This window comes from Geotrypetes seraphini, chromosome 9 (genome assembly GCF_902459505.1).
Source record: "Geotrypetes seraphini chromosome 9, aGeoSer1.1, whole genome shotgun sequence".
NCBI classification, from domain to species: Eukaryota; Metazoa; Chordata; class Amphibia; order Gymnophiona; family Dermophiidae; genus Geotrypetes; species Geotrypetes seraphini.
The window spans coordinates 61,932,365-61,952,408 of record NC_047092.1 but is presented as its reverse complement, the minus strand read 5'-3'; the positions used below and the strand labels follow the sequence as shown (position 1 = coordinate 61,952,408).

Genomic DNA, 20,044 nt, shown 5'->3' with positions numbered 1-20,044 from the left:
CTAAACCTGCTACTAGAAGCAGGCAGGTTAGGGAAACTGCCCTGCAGAAATTATTCCCAGTGAAAGACAGCCCAAAAGTGACTCGATTATACTCGCCTAGTTCTAGTGTAGGGAATGCTATAGGCAAAGAACTACAAGTACCAGCAGGCACCAGGCTGATGATAGCAAAACCCACAAAGGGAATAGATCCTGCAATCAGCTCTGCTGGGGGCAGGGCTAGCCATCAGGAAAGCTATCCAAGCTCATTAGCAAAGCACCAGAGAACCACAGGTATTCTTAGAGGCAATCAGCAGAAGGCTAGAGAAAAGGGTGTGGTCTCTATGCCAGAGAGGCAACCACCAATCTTCAGCATGCCTGAACCCTTGGAAAGAGGCACACCAGTGCAAACCAGGGCTCAGAAGCCAGAGACCAGCATTTTTCATAGGAAACAGGGAGAAAATCTCAGGTCTGAATCTTATCAGCATTCTTCTGAAGGTAACACTGTTTTGGATGTAGAAATGCCAGAAGAAATGTATTCAAGTGATTATGAAATGGAACCTGTAGAATCCTGTTTGCCTGAAGCCATGCTTATTGATTAAAAGCTTGGGGAAATCATATGCTGTTTCTGGAAAGGTGGAATTGCCTCACAAACCCTAATAACAGAAGGGCGTACAATCCCTGTTTCTGATTAAATTGAAGTTAACAGAACAGTTGGAATAATTGTATCCTGAAATTGCACAAACAGAAATAGTGTGAAAGAACCTGGCTGAGCAGTCCCAGCTGGTTCCAGGACTTTGATACTGAAGTTTGGTCTTTTGTTTTTGTAATAAGAACTGGCAGAGCATAGTCAGTTGAAAGCACATGTTTGGTGAAAATTTCCAGATTGTGAACTCTACAATTGTGGAGCCTGGTTGGGATAACAAGCTGTTTAGTCACTAGATCAAGTTTGTGTTTTGTTTTTCCTTCACCAAAGTATAAGCCAGAAAATAAAGACATAATAATTCACACTAAACACCTTTGCTGGTCCTTTTTTATTTGATGCAGACACCCATCTATCCTCAATGCCTCATTCAACCGCTCGGTTGAGGCTTGGATGACCCAGGTCAGGAATCCTTCTAATTTGGTCACACTACCCAGATGTGGCAAGACCCGGAAAACTGCTACAATCAAGACAAAAGAATGTTTTTCATATGTGATTAGGCACTTACAGGGAAATTTTTAGAAAAAGTGCCCCCTAAAGCCATAACATTAGTTTTGGTTCTAGTCTTTTTCAAACTATTCTTAATATTCAATTTGTTTTCTAAAATGTTTTTTCTTTAAAAGATTTACAAAAACTAAGAAATGAGAAAAAAGCAGAGATCCTAACAATGTACCCGGCAGAGAAAATGCTGGGGCTGCAAATAGAAATGATGGAGTAGCATGTCAGTAAGTGGATGCTGGCAGACATGTAGTCCAAGTGTGGGCAACAAGTCTGAGAAAGGAGCAGAAGGCAGGCCATTGATATTAATATGCAACGGGTGTAGGTAACAGTGGTGGACATGCTAAAATTGTTAGAGTTTTGGACGCTGCGGAAAGAGAGCGTGCCAGTGCTAGGCAGTGAAACAGCATACCATCTGCAGTGCCCATCAGTTTTGGGACCTGCCAGTATTTTTTATTTGCCATCAGAAGTGATTTCTTAAGCTACAGGAAATTAAACCCTTGGAAAGAAGATGTGCTATTTTAAAATTGTGCACATAAACAAATTTGCAAGCTTTGTGCACGAATCGGTGCCTTTCTACACTGCTGTTAGGAAGTTACTATCAATAGCCCCTTTGTTGTACAATAAACAAAATAAGTTCGGTAGACAAGTGTAAGCTTTTTTGTCTTTTCTTAATCTTTGAAGGCTGGTGAAAGATAGGGTCACCAGATGTCCAATTTCACAGGACATGTCCTCCTTTTGAGAACATGTCCAGGGGTCTGGCTTTTCAAAACCCGGCACTCTTATCCAGGTTTTGAAAAGCTTCTATCAAATCGCCGTCAGGAAGGAGGGCATCCGCGCATGTGCAGATGCTCTCCTGCCATGCGTGGATGCCCTCCTGCTCGACGAGAGCAGGCAGCAGGGGTGGGGCTAGGGCATGACATGGCGGGGATGGGTGGATCTGGTCAGGCCCAGGGGTGGGTCTAGGAGGGGTCTGGATTTTCCAAACAGAAAATCTGGTAACCCTAGTGACAGATATTTAGGCACAAAAGTCCCTGCAAAGTTTATCCCTGCAAGGGCTAGTAGACAGGTACTCAGCCCTCGAGGTTAACTTGCAGCATTGTGCCTCTCTCACATTCCAAATATTACAAAATATACTTATTAGTGGAATAAATGTTTGGCCGCAGCTTTATTTCCCCACAATATCTCTAACATATTAAACTACTCAGAACTTACTTCATTAACATTACCAAACTCTCAATGCAGCCTTTCCAATCCCCATGAGCTATTTGGTTTTGAAACTAGCTCCCACTTCTTGGCAACCCCTTACCACATCAAACCATAGCATGACCCACGGTATTGTCAGGTCACACCTCCAGATCATGGCGGTGATGCCCATGAGTGATCCTTTTCTCATCACCAACTTTACTTGGACATGGACTCAGACCCCAGCCGCATTAGAACACAATATCCTCCCAAATTCGGCACAACCCTGAACTCCACTGCAACCATCCCTACCCTTCCCCCCCTCCTCCCCCCGACTCCACTCATATCCACAATGCATACCCTATTTGCCCCCAAGTACAAAAGAAGAACCCAAGGGGCTAGGAGGGATACACCTTTCACACACCACCTCCCTCACAACCAACTCACTCCCTACCCACCACCAGAATGCCTTTCAGCCTGCCAGAAATCACTCTCTCTTCCAATCACAAATTTCTTCATCCTTCACCAATCACTTTACACTTCTCACCATTTCCTTCCTCCTGCCCTAACAACTTATCATCCAACCTATCGTCTCCTAGCTCTAACCTTTTCTCTCCTCCCCCTTGTTCTTGCAGTGTCAGGGCTCAGCTAATGTTATGCACCCACTAGGCTAGATGTGGGCCTCTCTTATTTAAATCATTTCTTATTTTTTTAACTTGTGAAAATTATCAATGTTCTCAAACAATTCCACTTATCTTGATTTCTCAGAAGGACTTGGTGGCAAATCACAGGTAGAATTGAGCCCGTGTGGAGCGGATAAGAGGGAGGGGTGCCACCATCCCAGATGCCACTCATCTTCGCTATGCCACTGCTCCTGAGCCTATCCTCACATTTCCCATACAGAAAAATGCACATTATTATGTTTGATTAATTTGTTATATCCTGAAAATCAGAACTTTTGGTGAGGAAGATGGTGGTCCAAAATAGAGAATGACACGGGGAAAAAAATCTGTCCCTGTCACCGCCATTCCCTTCCCCGCCCCATCACCGTCACTGCAATCCCATTCACCGTCCCCGCAGCATCCATATAAGCCTCAGTACTGCAATATTTAGCTTATTCCTTCCTTATAAATCAAAGTTCTGGCTTCTGAACTAGAGAAAGAGATGTTCAACTGGCAGGGCTTTGTTTATAAATTTTTATCAACACAAATAATATACTACTTTATCCTAAAGCAAAAAAAAAAAAAAAAAGAAAAAGAAAATAAATATAATTTTTTTTTTCTACCTTTGTTGTCTGGTTTCTGCTTTCCTCATCTTCTCATTCAATTCCTTCCATCCACTGTGTATCTTCTCTCTGCGTCTTCCATTTGCTCTGTTACTGTGCCTCTCACTTCACCCCCCCCCCCAATTGGTCTGGCACCCATCTTCTTCCCTCCGCTCCCCCATAGTCTGGCATCTGTCTTCTTCCCTTCCAGCGTCTTCTCCCCTCTCTGTCTTTCACATTTCCCTTCACGGTCTGTTCCTCTCCACCCTCCTTCAATGTCTGTTCTATTCCTTTCCACCACCATCCTTCCCTCCCTCCTTCACCATCTGTTCCTTTTTACCACCCTTCAGCACCTCTTGCATGGCCTATATATCTACTTTCCTCTTACTTTCTTGGCACATTACAATGTAATTTGTGCAAGCCGCTGGAGCCTGCGAGCTCAGTCCCCAAACAATCTCACTTCTGTGTTCCTATTTTCCCCATTTCTAATATCTCCCCTATGTATCTGGCATTGCCACCCCCCACTGTGTCCATATACCATCCCTATGGCATGTATGTCCCCTTTATGTCTCTGTCCCTATGCCCCCATGCACATAATTTCCCCTCTCTTTCTATTACCTTCCTGTGTCCAGATTTCCCCTCTCTTCCTCTTCCACACCAATGTGTCTCTTCTCTTCAACCCCATCTAGCTTCTTTCCCTCTTTCTCTCTCTCCCCCACCCCCGCTTCCAGCATCTGGCTCACCTGCCTGTCCTCCCCTTTCTTTCCTGCTGTGGGTTTCTTTCTCTTTCACTCCCTCCTTCCTAGTGTGAGCCAGGAACACGCGGGATTGCGCAGTCCAGCAACCCCCTCCCGCCCGATTGCAGCGTTCCGTCATCTCCCTCCCTCCACCTCACCTTAGATGCCGAGTTTGCCGGCTTTCTTTTTCGTCCAGCCGTGCACACGCGGCTGCTCAGTTGTTCAATCTTCTGCTCTGACGCAACCGGAAACAGGAAGTTGCAGCAGAGGAGAACATTGAACAACTCGATCAGCCGCGCGTGCGGCTGGGCGAAAAAGAAAGCCGTCAAACTCTGCATCTAAGGTGAGGTGGAGGGAGGGAGATGGCGGAACACTGCGATCGGGCGGGTGGGGGTTGCTGGACCGCACAATCCTTGATTGCCTTACTGCGGAAACAAGACCATTCACCGCTCCACGGGGCGATGAATGGCCTTGTCCCCGTTTCAGCGGGTTACCCGCGGCTAGCCGCGGGTAACAACCACCGTGTCATTCTCTAGTCCAAAAGTCATATTTCAAAACACTTACCTAATGGATAAAGGATTTACACATGCTTTATAATAAGCAGACTAAAATGGAGACAGCTATGCTTTCACAGGAGTCTGTCTGAGCTCCCTGCCTTGACAAACATTAAGAAGAAATCCTCTGTCTTTGTATACCAGGCATGTGTCAATATGAAAGCTCTCAATGTTTCATACCAAAGTATAAAAGCATGGAGATTCTCTTTCTATTTGCTTTTTCATTAGGCTTTTTTTCTTTAATCCTTGACCTGATCTGCTGGAAGTGATCTCTTAGGATGCCTTCTGAGAGGCTTATGTGGTTTACATTAAAATGCTCATGATCTGTCAAATTTCTATTCAAAGACTTATACTGAATCTCGATCTGGAGATATTTGATATCCTGTATTCCTATACAGAATGCAAAACGATCTTTTCACTGCTTTCTGGGATGTTGTTATTTACTGAGTGACTGAGCTTCCTTGGTTTTAGTTATATTGAAAGCCTTTATTTTATGATTTCCATATTTTAATTTAAGACAGCTCTGATTTCTAGTGCTATGTAACACTGTTCCCTCTAAACCAGGGGTCTCAAAGTCCCTCCTCGAGGGCCGCAATCCAGTTGGGTTTTAGGATCTATTTGCATGCACTGCTTTCATTGTATGCTAATAGATCTCATGCATATTCATTGGGGAAATCCTGCAAACCCGACTGGATTACGGCCCTCGAGGAGGGACTTTGAGACCTCTGCTCAAAACTAAGTAGGAATCCTCCAATTGCATTGCTGCTAGTGAGGGATGGTGTTTCAATACTGCGTTTGAAAATGTGATCGTGAATCAGCACCCTTCCCCCCACTGGCAGGACTATAGGTGGAAGACTCCCACTCAGAGTGTTGCGGTATTATGCTTCCTGGAAGTGGCACAGATTACTGAAACTTTGCCCCTGAGACCATCTTAGCATAGCCTTGAACACTTACAATGTAAGCATTTCAGTCTCTTTCATTGTGCTTTACCTTTCCTGAAAACTCCCTATTAAGAACCTAAGTTAAGTGGTTGCTCTGAAGCAGAAGTGAGAGCTGCAGAGAGAAAATATAAAGTTGCATTAATCTTTGCCAGTTAACTTTGGTAAAATTTCACATGCTACATGGAAAAAAAAAATCATCTTAAATATTAGAAAAACTGATTGGCTGGTCGCTTGGGCCTATACTCGGGGTGCACCATGAAAAGCATGTGAGGGAAGCCAGTGCCAAAGTATGCACCAGCATGAAATGCCCCCACACATATACCTTTCTCCACTTCCAGATGCCAAGTACCCGCTCCACAGCTGTTTTCAAGACAGAAAACCAAGATTGAAGGGCTGTCCTTAATTTTTATTTTCTTCAGTCTTTATTCTGCCTGCCCTGACAGGACACTTTCTGTAGAATCTTTTTCTTATCTTCCCTTCTCCAGCCTGCCCTCTCCTATATGAAAGTCTATGACTCAGATGCGTTTTCAGCCTGTGGTTTAAATTAATTAATTAAATATTTCGGTATTCTCAAAAAAAAAAAAAAAATTAGAAAAAGCTTTTATTGATCAGTTCTGCTCTCCTTCAATTGAAATGTAGAATGTTTGAAAAGGAAAATGGTCAAATGTCTTCCTGTCAGTGTATTAAAAACAACTGCATGAGCCACCCTGGATGTGTCAAAACAGTAGGGATGGAAAAGACTTCCACTTGGGATCCAAAATTGCAAGTCCAAGGTTTACAAGGCAATTACAGTATTCAAAATGGACCCAACACGGCCAGTGTTTCAGTGTGAAAGACTCCTTCCTTAGGGTTATAAATAAAATGTCAGATCAGTGTTGCAAGATAAGCCAGAAGGAAGACAGTCAATGCCTTTCTGCTCCTAGGCTTGGGGTAGGTGGGCAACTTGAGGAGAAGGAAGGGGGTTAGAGTGCTTGTACTTCCCTTCACTATGCTTTTAAAGACGAAAGAGGAATCTTATGGTGCCAAGGCATTGGTGGTCTCCAACTATGCTTTTAAGATAGGCAAGAGAGAGAGAATGGGAATCAAGATAGTAACTACTAGCCCCCTGCCTGACTTTTACCTTTTACTGAAAAAAATCCCAAATTAGAGAAGTAGACAGAATCACTACAGGACCCTTTTACTAAAGTTTAGTATGTGCTAGTGGACATTTTTTAAAAAACTTTTTATTTATAACCTTTTCAATTTTAAATCAAGCATATACAACTTGAAACAGATCAGAAACATTCATAAGAAAAATCAAGTAATTATACAAACACATATACTTGGAAATATTTAACTAATTTAGTCCACAATTGCAGAGATCAAGAAAGGAAATTTTCTAACACACTGGAAACAAATTTATATTAGAGTGAAGGCAAGAGGTAACCCATCCTACAGAAGGATGGCAGGTCATTTATCATTAAACTGAGATACCAACCCTTCTTTTGGACCTATAAAATCTAAAAGCTGTTTGGGTTTAAAGAAGAGAAAATTCTTGCTTTGATAGGAAACATGGAGGGGCATAATCAAAAGAAATGTCTAAGTCTATTTTGGCCTAAGTCGCAAGTCACCCAAAGTTGGACACAGGAAAAGGTCCATTTTTAAAAAATATGTCCAGCATTTTTTTTTTTTTTTTTAAATCGTCCAACTGTACGTCCAGCCGTCTGATCGCCCAGACTGCTGTCGTGCATCTTTAAACACCATTTTTGTCCAAAAATTTGTCCAAGTCACAAACCCCTAGAAAAAGACCTTTTGGGTGCTGGAGGAGCCAGAAAAGTGATGGACTGGACACCTAGACATGGCACCAGAGTAGTGGGGTACCTTACAGGGCAATGCTATGAACTTCACATAAAGGGTGCCACAGAAACATCTCACTTTAGCTCCCTTATAGGTCATAGTGAGCCCCCCAGAACCTACTAGACCCACCTATTTACCACCCCAATTGCCTTTATGGCTGCAGGAGCCACTTATATGGCATTACAAAAGGTTTTTGGGGGTTTTAGGGGGGTGCACATATTTCACCATGCATGCAATGATTAGAGTGGCTTATCCTCTCCATGGTTCACTAACCCACCCTCAAGACCACTTAAGCCACCTCTGTGCAGCTCTACTAGTCTTTCCTATGCCAGGCTGCCAGGTGCTGATGTTCTGGAGGCAGATGTGTAAAGTTGATATTATGGTTTTTAGGGGGGGGGTCAGTGATCATTGGAACAATGTGTGGGGGTTTGTACTTTGTGTCTGCAGTGATTATCTGGTCACTGTGGATATCTTCTGTGGACTTAGACCTGGTTTTAGATGGCCTAAGTCACAATGTCCAAGTTCCATCTAGGCAGTGTTGTAAAATTTTCGGTTATACATGCAATATAATTAAGTCTAGGACGGCCCACATCCCGCCTAAATCCCACCCTCACCACTCCTCCTAAAACGCCCCTTATAGCTCTGGTCGTTCAGCAGCACTGTGAAGGCCTAAGTCATTTTTAAATACGTCTAAAACCCGGTTTGATTATCGGCACTTGGACGTCTTTTGTTACTGATCATCCAAGTGCTGATTCAGACCTGTTTTCAGACGTTTTTCTGTTTCTATTATGAGCCCCATAACATTTTGCCAGAAAGTTAACCCAAAAAGTAGCCCAAGAGTGAGGACTCTTGGCCTCAAGGCCAAGAAGTCCTTCCTTCGCTTCTGGGTTTTTTGAGCCAAATCTGTGAAAATTCTAACATTAGAGCCCAAAAACCTATCATTGATACGTCAGAAATAGAAACGCAGAATATATTCCCTATTACTTTCCAAAGCTAGTGCCAGCAGCATAGTGGTTCTATCAGTTATCACCTCAAGAGTACTTTCTAGAAATAAAGACAAATTCATGTCCACAACATTGTCTATTGGTTTTTCAGTGAGAGTAGATTCCCTTTAAGGTCTCTTAATACCCAAATAGTAAGCTCTAACAATTGGAGGTAAATTTTCCAATGGAATGGCAAGAACCTCTTGAAAATATTTTCTTGCCATCTCTACAGGTGATATAACGGGGCATTTAGGAAAATTCAAAAACCTTAAATTATTCTTTCTCAGAGTTTTCAAAACTTGCGGGAAATAAATGATTTTTCTTTAACCATTTCCATTTGGACAGTCTTTATTTCCTTTACATTTTCCTCTTGTTTCTCCAATTTCTCAGTTAAATTAGATAGTCACACTCCTTGCTGCTCCACTTTGGAGTATAGTCCCATAATCATAATAGTTGAAAGGCTCAATTTAAGACAAGAGCGCTTTCATATCTATTTTCTCCGGTCTTTTCAGCTTCCCAAAACTGATGGTAGTCCCTCCCGAAGCACCTCTCACCTCTCCTTCTACGGTGCTGGGAGATAGCTGGCAAAAATCAGTCCTGTGTACCAAGGCCCTGATTCTATAAATGGTGTCTAACTACTAGGTGCCATTCGGCGTGGTTGTCATTCAACTGCTAGGTGCCATTTATAGAATTGTGCCTAACTCAATTCATGCCCAAACTCCACCCCTGAATGCGCCCATACCAGCAAATTAATTTTTTTAATTGTTTTTTTTAATAGTGCTTTCAATTATCAGTACTGATTAAGCCAATTAAAATAAAAAAATAAACTAGGTGTCTAGATCAGCTAGGCGTAACAATCTTGGTATCTAACTATACACATCTTTTGCAGGGCTGCCCAAGTCCGGTCCTCAAGATCTACTGGCAGGCCAGGTTTTCTACATATCCACAATGAATATGCATGAGAGAGATTTGCCTGCACTGCCTTCTTGGTATGCAAATCTCTCTCATGCATGTTCATTGTGGATATCCAGAAAACATGGCCTGCCAGTAGATCTTGAGGACTGGACTTGGGCAGCCCTGTTTTATAGAATCAGGGCCTAAGTGCCACAAGACCCATAGGTATAAGATGGGACATGCATCATTTAGCGTGTGATAAGCTTTAGTACAAAGTCCCCTATATACAGATCATAAAGGCAAAAATACAGCCAGAAGGACAAGGCTGACATAAAATGCCAAGGAGACCAGTCACTATTAGTCAAATTGCAAAAAATAAAAAAATTCAAAATGTGGCACAAAGGGGCAGACTTATTTATTTCTAAACCACCTATAACTAAGCAGTTAACAGTTAAAACATTCACAGTAGTTCATGGACTGTACATGTACAAAATGCATTCAAATTATATTGCAATTACATAGTAATTTAATCCTCTTAAAATAATGTCAAAAGCTCAATGAGTTTAAACGTTAACCATGCCCACTAAATAAAGTGCAACAATCACAGTTCAGTATTCTTATTAAATATTCCTGCCAACATAATTTCAGAAAAAAGCCTCCACAAACAATTATGTCTTCAGCATCTTTCTATGGTCAGAACAGGTCCTCAGGATGACAGGGAGGGAATTCTAAAATTTTACCCCTGCCACGGACAACATTGCTGCTCTCGATTTAGCATACTGGACAGATGTACATTGTACTCGCCAAATTCTCCCAATTCACTATTTTCAAAACCTAGATTTCTAAGGCGCATGTTTACAGTGTGCCTAAATCTCAAGGAGGTATGTTAAGAGGCGTGGAGGGGCATAATCAAAAGGAACGTCCAAGTCCGTTTTCATCTAAGTCGCAAGTCGTCCAAAGTAAAAAACAGCTTAGGATACATTTTTGAAAAATACGTCCAAATTTTTTTTCGTTTCGAAAATCAGCTAAGTATACGTCCTGCTGATTGCTAAATCATCCATCTTTATACTACATTTTCGTCCTACTTTTTGTCTAAGTCAAAAACGCCTAGAACAAGCCCTGTTGGACGTGGGAGGGGTCTGCAAAGTGATAGAATGAACACCCAGACATGGCACCTAAATAGTGGGGTACCTTACAGGACACTGCTGTGAACTTCACAAAAAGGGTGCCATGTCATCATCTCACTACAGCTCCTTTATAGGTCATGGTGAGCCCCCCCAAACCACCTCCAGAATCCCCTAGACCCACGTATCTACAACCCCACTAGCCCTTATGGCTGAAGAGCCACTTTTATGCCAGTACAAAAGGGTTTTGGGGGTATATAGGGGAGTGCACATGTTTCAATATCAATGCAGTGATTACAGGGGCTTATTGGCATGGGTGCTCCTCTCCATGGGTTCCTATCCCCCCCCCCCCTGACGGCTTAAGATGCCTCTGTTCAGCATGACTAGGCTTTCCTATGCCAGGCTGCCAGGTGATGATGTTCTGGAGGTACAATTTTCAAGTTGTGATTAATATTTTTAGGGGGGGGGGGTCGGTGATCACTGGGGTAGTGTCTGGGGGCAGTGGCGTACCTAGGTGACACTCGGGGCCCATCATTTTTGACACCCCCCCATCTATATAAAAATTATGATTTTTAGTAACAATCCACATATCGCACAACAAGGGTGTACCTAGGAAGAGGCAGAATCTTAAACACTGCAGTGAGCACTAGATCACCAACACATACATTGTAAAACTAAACAAGCCAGATCCCACACAGTCAATTTATCCTGTAGTCAATGCCAACTGAAAACTATGTCCTTTTCATACACACAGAACAGCGATACACCCTCGCCCAATATGGAATGATCACAAACTAAAAATAGAAATATGTAGACAAAAGTTAAACTGAACTGCCAAGAAACCAGATTCTGCATACAATGCAACACCACAACACCACAAAAACAGTGACACATGTCCCCTAATACTGTGCAAAATATAAAGACAGTAGATGTAAATTTGACAAAACTGATACATAACAATCACCACTTTACAAATTAACCAATAAAAATAAAAAATAATGAGAAATAAGAAAATACCATTTTATTGGACTAATCCATTTTTCAATTAGCTTTCAGAGGCCAAATATTTATTCAGAACAGTACAGTATACTGCTGTTATGGTATCCTGTCCTGAGGAAAGGGGTTTAGTCCAAAAAATTGCCTTATTTCCATTTACTATTTATAAACTTTTATCAATACAGTTACAATACTACTTAATTCTAAGTAAAGCAACAAAAAAATCTTTCTACCTTTTGTCATTTCGGCTTTAATCATCTTCTCTTTGCTCTCTTCTTTCTATACAGTGTTTGTCCTCTCTCCCTTCCATGCAAAATCTGCCTCTCTCTACCCCTTCCATCTATTGCCCACACTCTCTGCCCCTTCCATCTACTGTCCAACCTTACTCTCTTCCATATGGCATCTTCCCTCTTTCTATGTCCCTTCAATAAATGTCTCTCCTTTGCACGATTCATTTCAGCTTCACCCCCTCTCCATTTTTCTGTCTCCACCCCTCTCCTATGCTTTGACAACTCTCTCTTTCTCTTCTCCTTTCCTTCCTTCCTTCCCACTCCACACCATGGTGTGGTATCTCTATCTCCTTCCCTTCCCTCATGCCATGGTATCTCTTTCCCCCCCTCCATGGTCTGGTATCTCCTTTCCTTTTTTCCTTTCCCTCCCTCCCATGGACTTGGCATCTCTGGTTCCTCTCCCTTGTCTTCCTTCTCCCTCCTTCCCTCTCTGTACCAATTGGGTGCTGCAGCGGTATATAACGGATGTAGCGGTATACAAGAAATAAATTACACTACATTACATTACATTAGCATTTCTCTCCCCCCTTCCCTGTGCAGCAGCAGCATTTCCTCCTTCCCTGTGCAGCAGCAGCATTTCTCCCCCTTCCCTGTGCAGCATTTCTTCCCCTCTTACCTGTGCAGCAGTAGCATTTCTCTCCCCCTTGCCTGTGCAGCATTTCTTCCCCCTTCCCTGTACAGCAGCAGCAGTATGTCTCCCCCCCTTGCCTTTGCAGCATTTCTACCCTCCCCCTCTTCCCTGTGCAGCATTTCTACCCTCCCCCCTTCCCTGCCCAGCATTTCTACCCTCCCCCTTTCCATGCCCAGCATGTCTGGCAGGTTCCCTTGCTGAAAGCCGCGGGCGTCTACACCTCACCGATCCGCGGCTGCATCGGAAGCCTTCTCTCTGATGTCAGAGAGAACACTTCCGATGCAGCCGCGGATCGCGTGAGGAGCAGATGCCCATGGCTTTCAGCAGGGAAGCCAGCCAGAAGCTGAGCAACATCGGTAAGCACCCACAGACACCCCTGTTTACTGCCACTGCTGTTGGTTAAGGAAAGGCAGCAGCGGCAGAATAGGGTTGGTGGCCGGCTGAGCACCCCTTTAGGGCATGCACCCGGGGTGGACTGCCCCCCCCTTGGTATGCCAATGTGTGGGGGTCTGTAGTTTGTGTCTGCAGAGCTTATCTGGTGACTTTAGATGGGTTTTTGTGTCTTAGACCATGTTTTAAATGGTCTAAGTCACAGCATCCAAGTTTCATCTATGTTGTATAACTTTCAGTTATACATGCAGTACGACTTAAGTCTAAACATGCCCAGGGTCACAAGGAGCAGCACTGGACTAGAACCTGCAACTTCAGAGTGCTAAGGCTGTAGACCTAACAACTAGGTCACTCTGCCACTTAAGTGTTCTGTCTCCTTTTATTGTGGTATTTTGTGTTCACTCAATATTTATAATGAAGTTTATGTTGACTCCTGATGCAGGCTTCCTTGTTGAAACATGGCTGTGTCAAGTTTTCCTTATTAACTGTCCTTGCGAATAAGGACTGTTTATTTATATGACTTTACCACTGTCTAGAGGTCCTTTGGACTTTTATATTTCACTTCTTTGACTGTGTCATCTTCACTGGCTGCCATTTTTGACACATGTTGAATGTAAAACTGCTTTTATTATTTATAGGATGTTGAGAAGTATGGATTTGTATCACTTTATCCAAATTATTACTTAACATTAAGGGGGGGGGGGGAATTAATCAAGTCTGGCGATCCGCACACGCGGAGGCCCTGCCAGGTGAGCACCTGGCGTAAATTAAGTCACCCATATCTCTCTATGCCTCTCATAAGGAGATGTGCATCTAGTTTGCTTTTATTTGACCCTTAAGGACTTAAACAGTCCTAAAACTGCTGTTCTAAAAACTAAGTCGCTGTGCGTTAGGGAGTAATGATATGCAAATGCATGTTTTGCCTCTCATTACTAGGCACGATTTGCAGTGGTATAATGCAAGTTGCATTAGGATCCAAAAGCCATAGTAAAATAACCCCCTGGACCCAACCTCCTTATATATGGCCCTCCCAACCTGTCCAACCCCCCTAGTGGCTACCTCCTAACTCATTGGTGGTCCTGGGGATCTAGTGATGTCCAAGGGGATCCAGTAGGGTTCTGGGGAGTCTGCCAAGAATGATGCCTATTCACTCCTGGTCACTCTAGCACTGATCTTAAAATGGCACCCCTATTGACAGTCTTGCGTGACTTCCGCTAGGGGTCATATTTCCATACCACACCTTGAATGACCCCCTTAGTAAGATGTCAATTGTATTTTTCAATCTCACTTTACTTGAGATATCCTTCAATAAAACATATTCACTTCAACAACATTATGGATAATTCTTTTACATTTAAGGCTGTTAAAATTTGGAATGAACTTCCACAACAAATTAGAAATGCATTTTCTTGTATTACTTTTCCAAAAAAAATCTAAAATCTTAAAAAAAAAAAAATTTCAGTACAAAGTTTAATGTCATATTATGCAAATTGTTTCACTTTCATTGTTGTAATTCTCAACATATGGTGTTGACTTGGTTGTAAACTGCTCAGAATCTGAAAGAAATTGAGCAGGCATATAAGTATCTGAATAGAATCTCTTATCTTTTCATTTTTTATGGAAAATTTCACTTCCTATAATTTACTGAAGCCTGCCAAATATGTGAATGTTTCTAACATATTGCCCTTTCTCTTCCTTCAATAAATTAAGCTTTTATTTGTAGGATTTGTGTTGCAGGTCATACATCATTTTTGCAAACTTTCTCTGAGTTAAGGGCTCCTTTTACAAAGGTGCCCTAGCGTTTTTAGCTATAGCACGCGCTACCTGAAAAACTACCGCCTGCTCAAGAGGAGGCGGTAGCGGCTAGCGCGTGGGGCATTTTAGCGTGCGCTAGGCATGGGCTAAAACCACTAGCGTACCTTTGTAAAAGGAGCCCTAAATCTGCCCTCTCAAGAGGACTATGTACTGAGAGTGTGCAACTTAGCTGAGAGGCTGCTGAAAAGTTCATAGCCCAACCAACAAAGCTGGGGCAGTTTCCATCGAGGGCTATGTACTTAGTTCAGTGATTTTCCACTTTTTTTTTTTGTTCCGTTGGAAAAATATGGAACCAAAAAATTGGGAAATTGCTGGACTAAAGGGTCCTTTTATCAAGCTGCGGTAGGGGTTTAGCGCATGTTAAACCGCCTGCCGCCGCTAGCTGCTAACGCCTGCATTGAGCAGGCGTTAGTTTTTTAGCCGGCCTTGGGGGTTAGTGCGTGATGAAATGTCCGACGTGCTAACCCCGCTAGCGCGGCTTGATAAAAGGACCCCTAAATGTATAAATAAGTTATTAAGATTAAATTGATAGGTATTATTATCTTTATCTGATCAGCGGAACAAAATCTCTTGACAATTCCATCGTTGAAAATCAGAAATAAGAGAAGAGCGGAGATTTTCTCCATTACAGCTCCACAAATTTGGAATCGACTTCCGTCTTTCTTAAGAGAAGAAAGACAATTGGATAAATTTAAAATTGCTCTTAAAACATTTCTATTTAATGATGCTTTTTAGCATTAAGTTCAGAAATGGTTAAAATTATCAATTAACAGGGATATATAGATAGACTCTTTAAAATACCAGAAACTAGCCTTATAAGGCTAAAAAAAACCACCCCTCCCTTAATGTGTTTACCTTGAATGTTTCTTTGCTTTTAAAAAATTGTAGTTTTCCTTCTTTCCTTGTCTCTTGTAAGTCAGTATTAACGTTAGTATTGTTTATATGTCTTCTATGTAAATTATTATTTTAATTTTTTTAATGTAAATCGCTTAGAAATTATATAAGCGTTTAATCAAATTTTTAATAAAATTTGGAAACTTGGATTTCTCTCCCAGCTTATGATGGAATTTGGTTCTAATGCATACGTCTTCATTGTATTGTACCCCTTAATCCAGAACAGTGTGCCAGAAACTGACTGAACTGTATATTTGCTTTGGGGGTCTTTTACTAAGGCGCGCTGCTAACACGTCCAGATGGGTGCATTAGCATTTAGCATGCGCTGAATTGGCTAGCTTGCCTTAGTAAAAGACCTCCTATATATCCATAACGTCCCTATACAACTGCTATAGCTTTTCATAAGAAATATGAAAAGGTTGTCTGATTATATCAGCATGGATTCAGATACACAGAAATAAAGCAGATAAGATTTGACCTCACCTTGCAAAAAAAAGAAAAAGTGGATGATTCAATCATAGTACACAATGAGCCATAACAAAATGTGATGACTTCATTCCTTATGCATGCTTGCAGCTTTAACGGGCGGGCAGATAACCTTGCAGAAACAAACACATTTTTAATGTTGTTTTCTTTCATTTTCAGACAGCGCCTTAGATGCATTCAGATACCCTTCTGTCTGTAATGCCCATGACACATGGCAATGTTAATTAAAGGAGATAGCTTGTTTTGAACTTCTCATTTTCCAGGTGTATGCTAACATGAACCATTTCCCAACTGCTAAGATCCAGATATTGATTATTCCTAGCCACATATGAGTTAATATTGTTTTCACTGTGGAACAGACAAATGTGTTCATCCACAACAAAGAACACAGATGTGCCTTTTTCTTTCATGGTGAAAAGATTAATTTTTAGACGTAAACTGGACAAATGATTCATGAAACAGTTAATTTCTTTCTTTCTTTTCAGCCCTGAGTGAACTAGCTATGAAACGACAAAGCTTCTGTCCTTAACAAGCCAAGAAGTAGAAACAGCTGCTTGAAAGAAAAAGGAAATGCATACATTGCAAGAAAAAAAAAAAAAAAAGCTTGCACTTTTTTATTCAACAAGTAATTTGTTTACTAGTCTAAAAGTGGAATAATTGCTTGGGCTTGTTTGATAGCAGTTAAACAATATATCATAAATTATATTGCTATTCCATGTGTTACAACATCAACTGGAGCAAAATAAATTTGAACAAGGGTTCTGATAGACAGAAGGAATGAGAGAATCCAAAAGCACATGGGGAGAAAGAATTTCAGAAACAAGAGAATAAACTCTTTAAAGAATCAACGCAGCAAACAAGGAAAAACAAACAAACTGGAAAAGCAAAAATACAGTGGTGCCTCGCATAACGAACGCCTCGCACAGCGAACGCTGCGCACAACGAACTTCATGTCTTGCTTCCTACAACGAACTTCGTTTCACACAACGAAGTCGCCCGAGCTGCATCCTTCCGCGCAGGAACTGCGCTTAACTGCCCTCTCTCCGCCTGGCTCCCTGTGCAGTGGCGGACCGTCGGCTCGCAGGGGCCCGGCGCCTACTGCTGATGCGTTGGGGGGGGGCGGAGCTACTCTCGCCGCTTCCCCGATGCTAGAAAAAAAAAATGAACAGTTAAGTCCCAGTTTTTGCCGCTGAGACTCTGCCCTCTCTCACTGTAAAATTAGACTCTACTTAGTCTGTCTTTAAATTTAAAAAATGTGTGTTGTTTTAAAAAACAATTATGTTTTTAGATGTATCTAAATAAAAATAATAACAAAAAATTTATCTTTTTTTATGTCATCTTAGCATATTTTATGCTACAGAACGAATTATTTTTTTTAACATGTATTGTTATGGGAAAACGCGTTTCACATAACGAACTTTTCGCATAACAAACTTGCTCCTGGAACGAATTAAGTTCGTTGTGTGAGGCACCACTGTATAACGAAAAACAGAGTTCAAAACCAACAAATAGATTAAAGCCCAACTGTCATTATGTCAGCCTGTCACCAGAATCCTCTTGGGATAGCTCTGCCCCACCCTGTGCAATGCCATCAGTACAGGTGAGTCAATAAAAGGGATTGACTGCAGTAGGATTACCTTCCCCCAGCTGTGTTGAGCCTAAACATTAGTTCTGTTACTGTTGCCGTAGCACTTTAGTCCTCTAGAACTAGGATAGCTTCAGCCCTGAACCCAATGATATTACCACTAATCTTATTCCAAGCTTTCTTGAATTCAGATACATTTTTGTCTCCATCACTTCCACTGGGAGGCTGTTCCATGCATTCACCACCCTTTCCATGAAAAAGTGTTTTCTGAGGTTACTTCTTAGGTTATTCCCTCTCACCTTCATCCTATGCCCCCTCATTCTAGAGCTTCCTTTCAATTGGAAGAAACTCACTTTATGCATATTTATGCCATGTAGGTGTTTAAATGTATCACATCTTCTCTATCCCGCCTTTCTCCCAAAGTATACATATTGTGATCTTTAAGTCTGTTCTCATATACATTATGATGAAGACTACTGTCCATTTTAGTAGCCTTCCTCTGGACTGACTCCATCCTGCTTATATCTCGTGGAAGGTGCAATCTCCAGAATTGTACACACTATTCTAAATGAGGTCTCACCAAAGTCTTAACTCTTTTTTTCCTACTGGTCATTCCTCTCCTTATGCACCCAAACGTCCTTCTAACTTTCACTGTCGCCTTTTCAACCCGTTTGGTCACCTTAAGATCATCACATATTATCACACCTAAGTTCCGCTCCTCTTTTATGCACAAAAGTTCTTCAGTCCCAAAACTGTACCATTCACTTGGGATTTTGTGGCTTAAATGCATTGCCCTACATTTGCTAGCATTAAATTTTAATTGCCAAATTCTGGACCATTCTTCAAGCTTTGCCTGGTCTTTCCTCATAGTATCCACACCATCATGGGTCTCTAACCTATTGAAGATTTTGATATCCTCTGCAACAAGGCATAACTTACCAGACAGCTCTTCAGCAATATCACTTATGAAAATGTTAAAAAGAACAGGCCCATGAACCGAACCTTGAGGTACACCATTGGTAACATCCCTTTCCTCAGAATGAGCTCCATTTACTACTACCCTCTGTCGCCTTCTATTCATACAGTTCTTAACCCAGTCTGTCACCTTGGGGCCCCTACTGATGTCACTCAGTTTATTTAGATACCTGTGTGAACCGTCTCAAAGGATTTTCTAAATGTACCACATTTAGTGCTCTCCTTCTATCTAATTCTATGGTCACCCAGTCAAAGAAATTGATCAGATTTGTCTGGAAAGACCTTCCTCTAGTGAAACCATTCTGCCTCTGATCCTGTAATCCATTGGATTCCAGAAACTTTACTATTCTCTGTTTTAAAAGTGTTTCCATTAATTTACTTACCGCAGAAGTCAGAATAACTGGCCTGTAGTTCACTACCTCTTCCTTCCACTTTTGTGGAGAAAGACCACATCTGCACTGCTCCAGTACCACTCCCAATTCTAGAGAAGCATTAAAAAGGTCAGCCAGCAGAGCCACCAGAATTCTCCTTGAACGTAAGCCGTATGACTTCATCGCTTTGTCCACCTTTAGTTTAGCTAGCTAATCATGAACCCAGTCCTAACTGGAGAGGCTGCACAATATAGTTGATTAGAAAATGAATATTCTTGGTTAGGTACTAAAATGCAATTTAACCAGCCAGAAACGGTTCCTGGTCAGTTAAATAATTTTGAATATTGGCCAGGGTATTCTTTCTCATGTACGCCAGAGAGTTTGTAATAAATGTAAACCTTCAGCTAGCTAAGATATTTTAAATTTAATATAAACTAAGCTGGTATTGGCAGAATAGTGCTTAGGTGGCATGCTGGTATATATAGGAATAAGTGTACACATACATGTGTATATGCTAGTATTCTAACTTATAATAAATCTCCAGTTCCTATATTTATTTTTTTGGTTGTGAGTATGGTAGTGTTTTTTTATATATGGTATTTTTTCACATATGGTATTTTTTACACATATTTTACATGATTATTTCTTAGGATGTCTCTTTTATATAGATGTTGGAATTATATTTTTTTTCTTTATTTGTTTTTATTTGATTCTTTATTTCATTTTTACGTTAATTTATAGACTCCTGAGGCAGGCCTTAGGGCAGAAACATGTACGTGCCAAGTCTTGACTACAAATAAAGAATTTGAGCACTACTGGTCACCTATTCTGTTCTCTTTGTCTTTTATTATTCTCACCATAAAATCATTGGGGCAGTGATCAGTTTTTCAAAAGTGTTGTCTGGGTAACATCCTGT

The 20,044-nt window shown here is 41.5% G+C and overlaps 1 long non-coding RNA gene across 1 annotated transcript; it reads left to right on the top strand.

Annotated features, from left to right (window-relative positions):
- Nucleotides 1-277: 277 nt before the first annotated feature.
- Nucleotides 278-16,838, top strand: LOC117367269. Its single transcript, XR_004540721.1, has 2 exons — nt 278-474; nt 16,683-16,838. It is a non-coding gene; the product is annotated as an uncharacterized LOC117367269 (long non-coding RNA).
- Nucleotides 16,839-20,044: the final 3,206 nt, after the last annotated feature.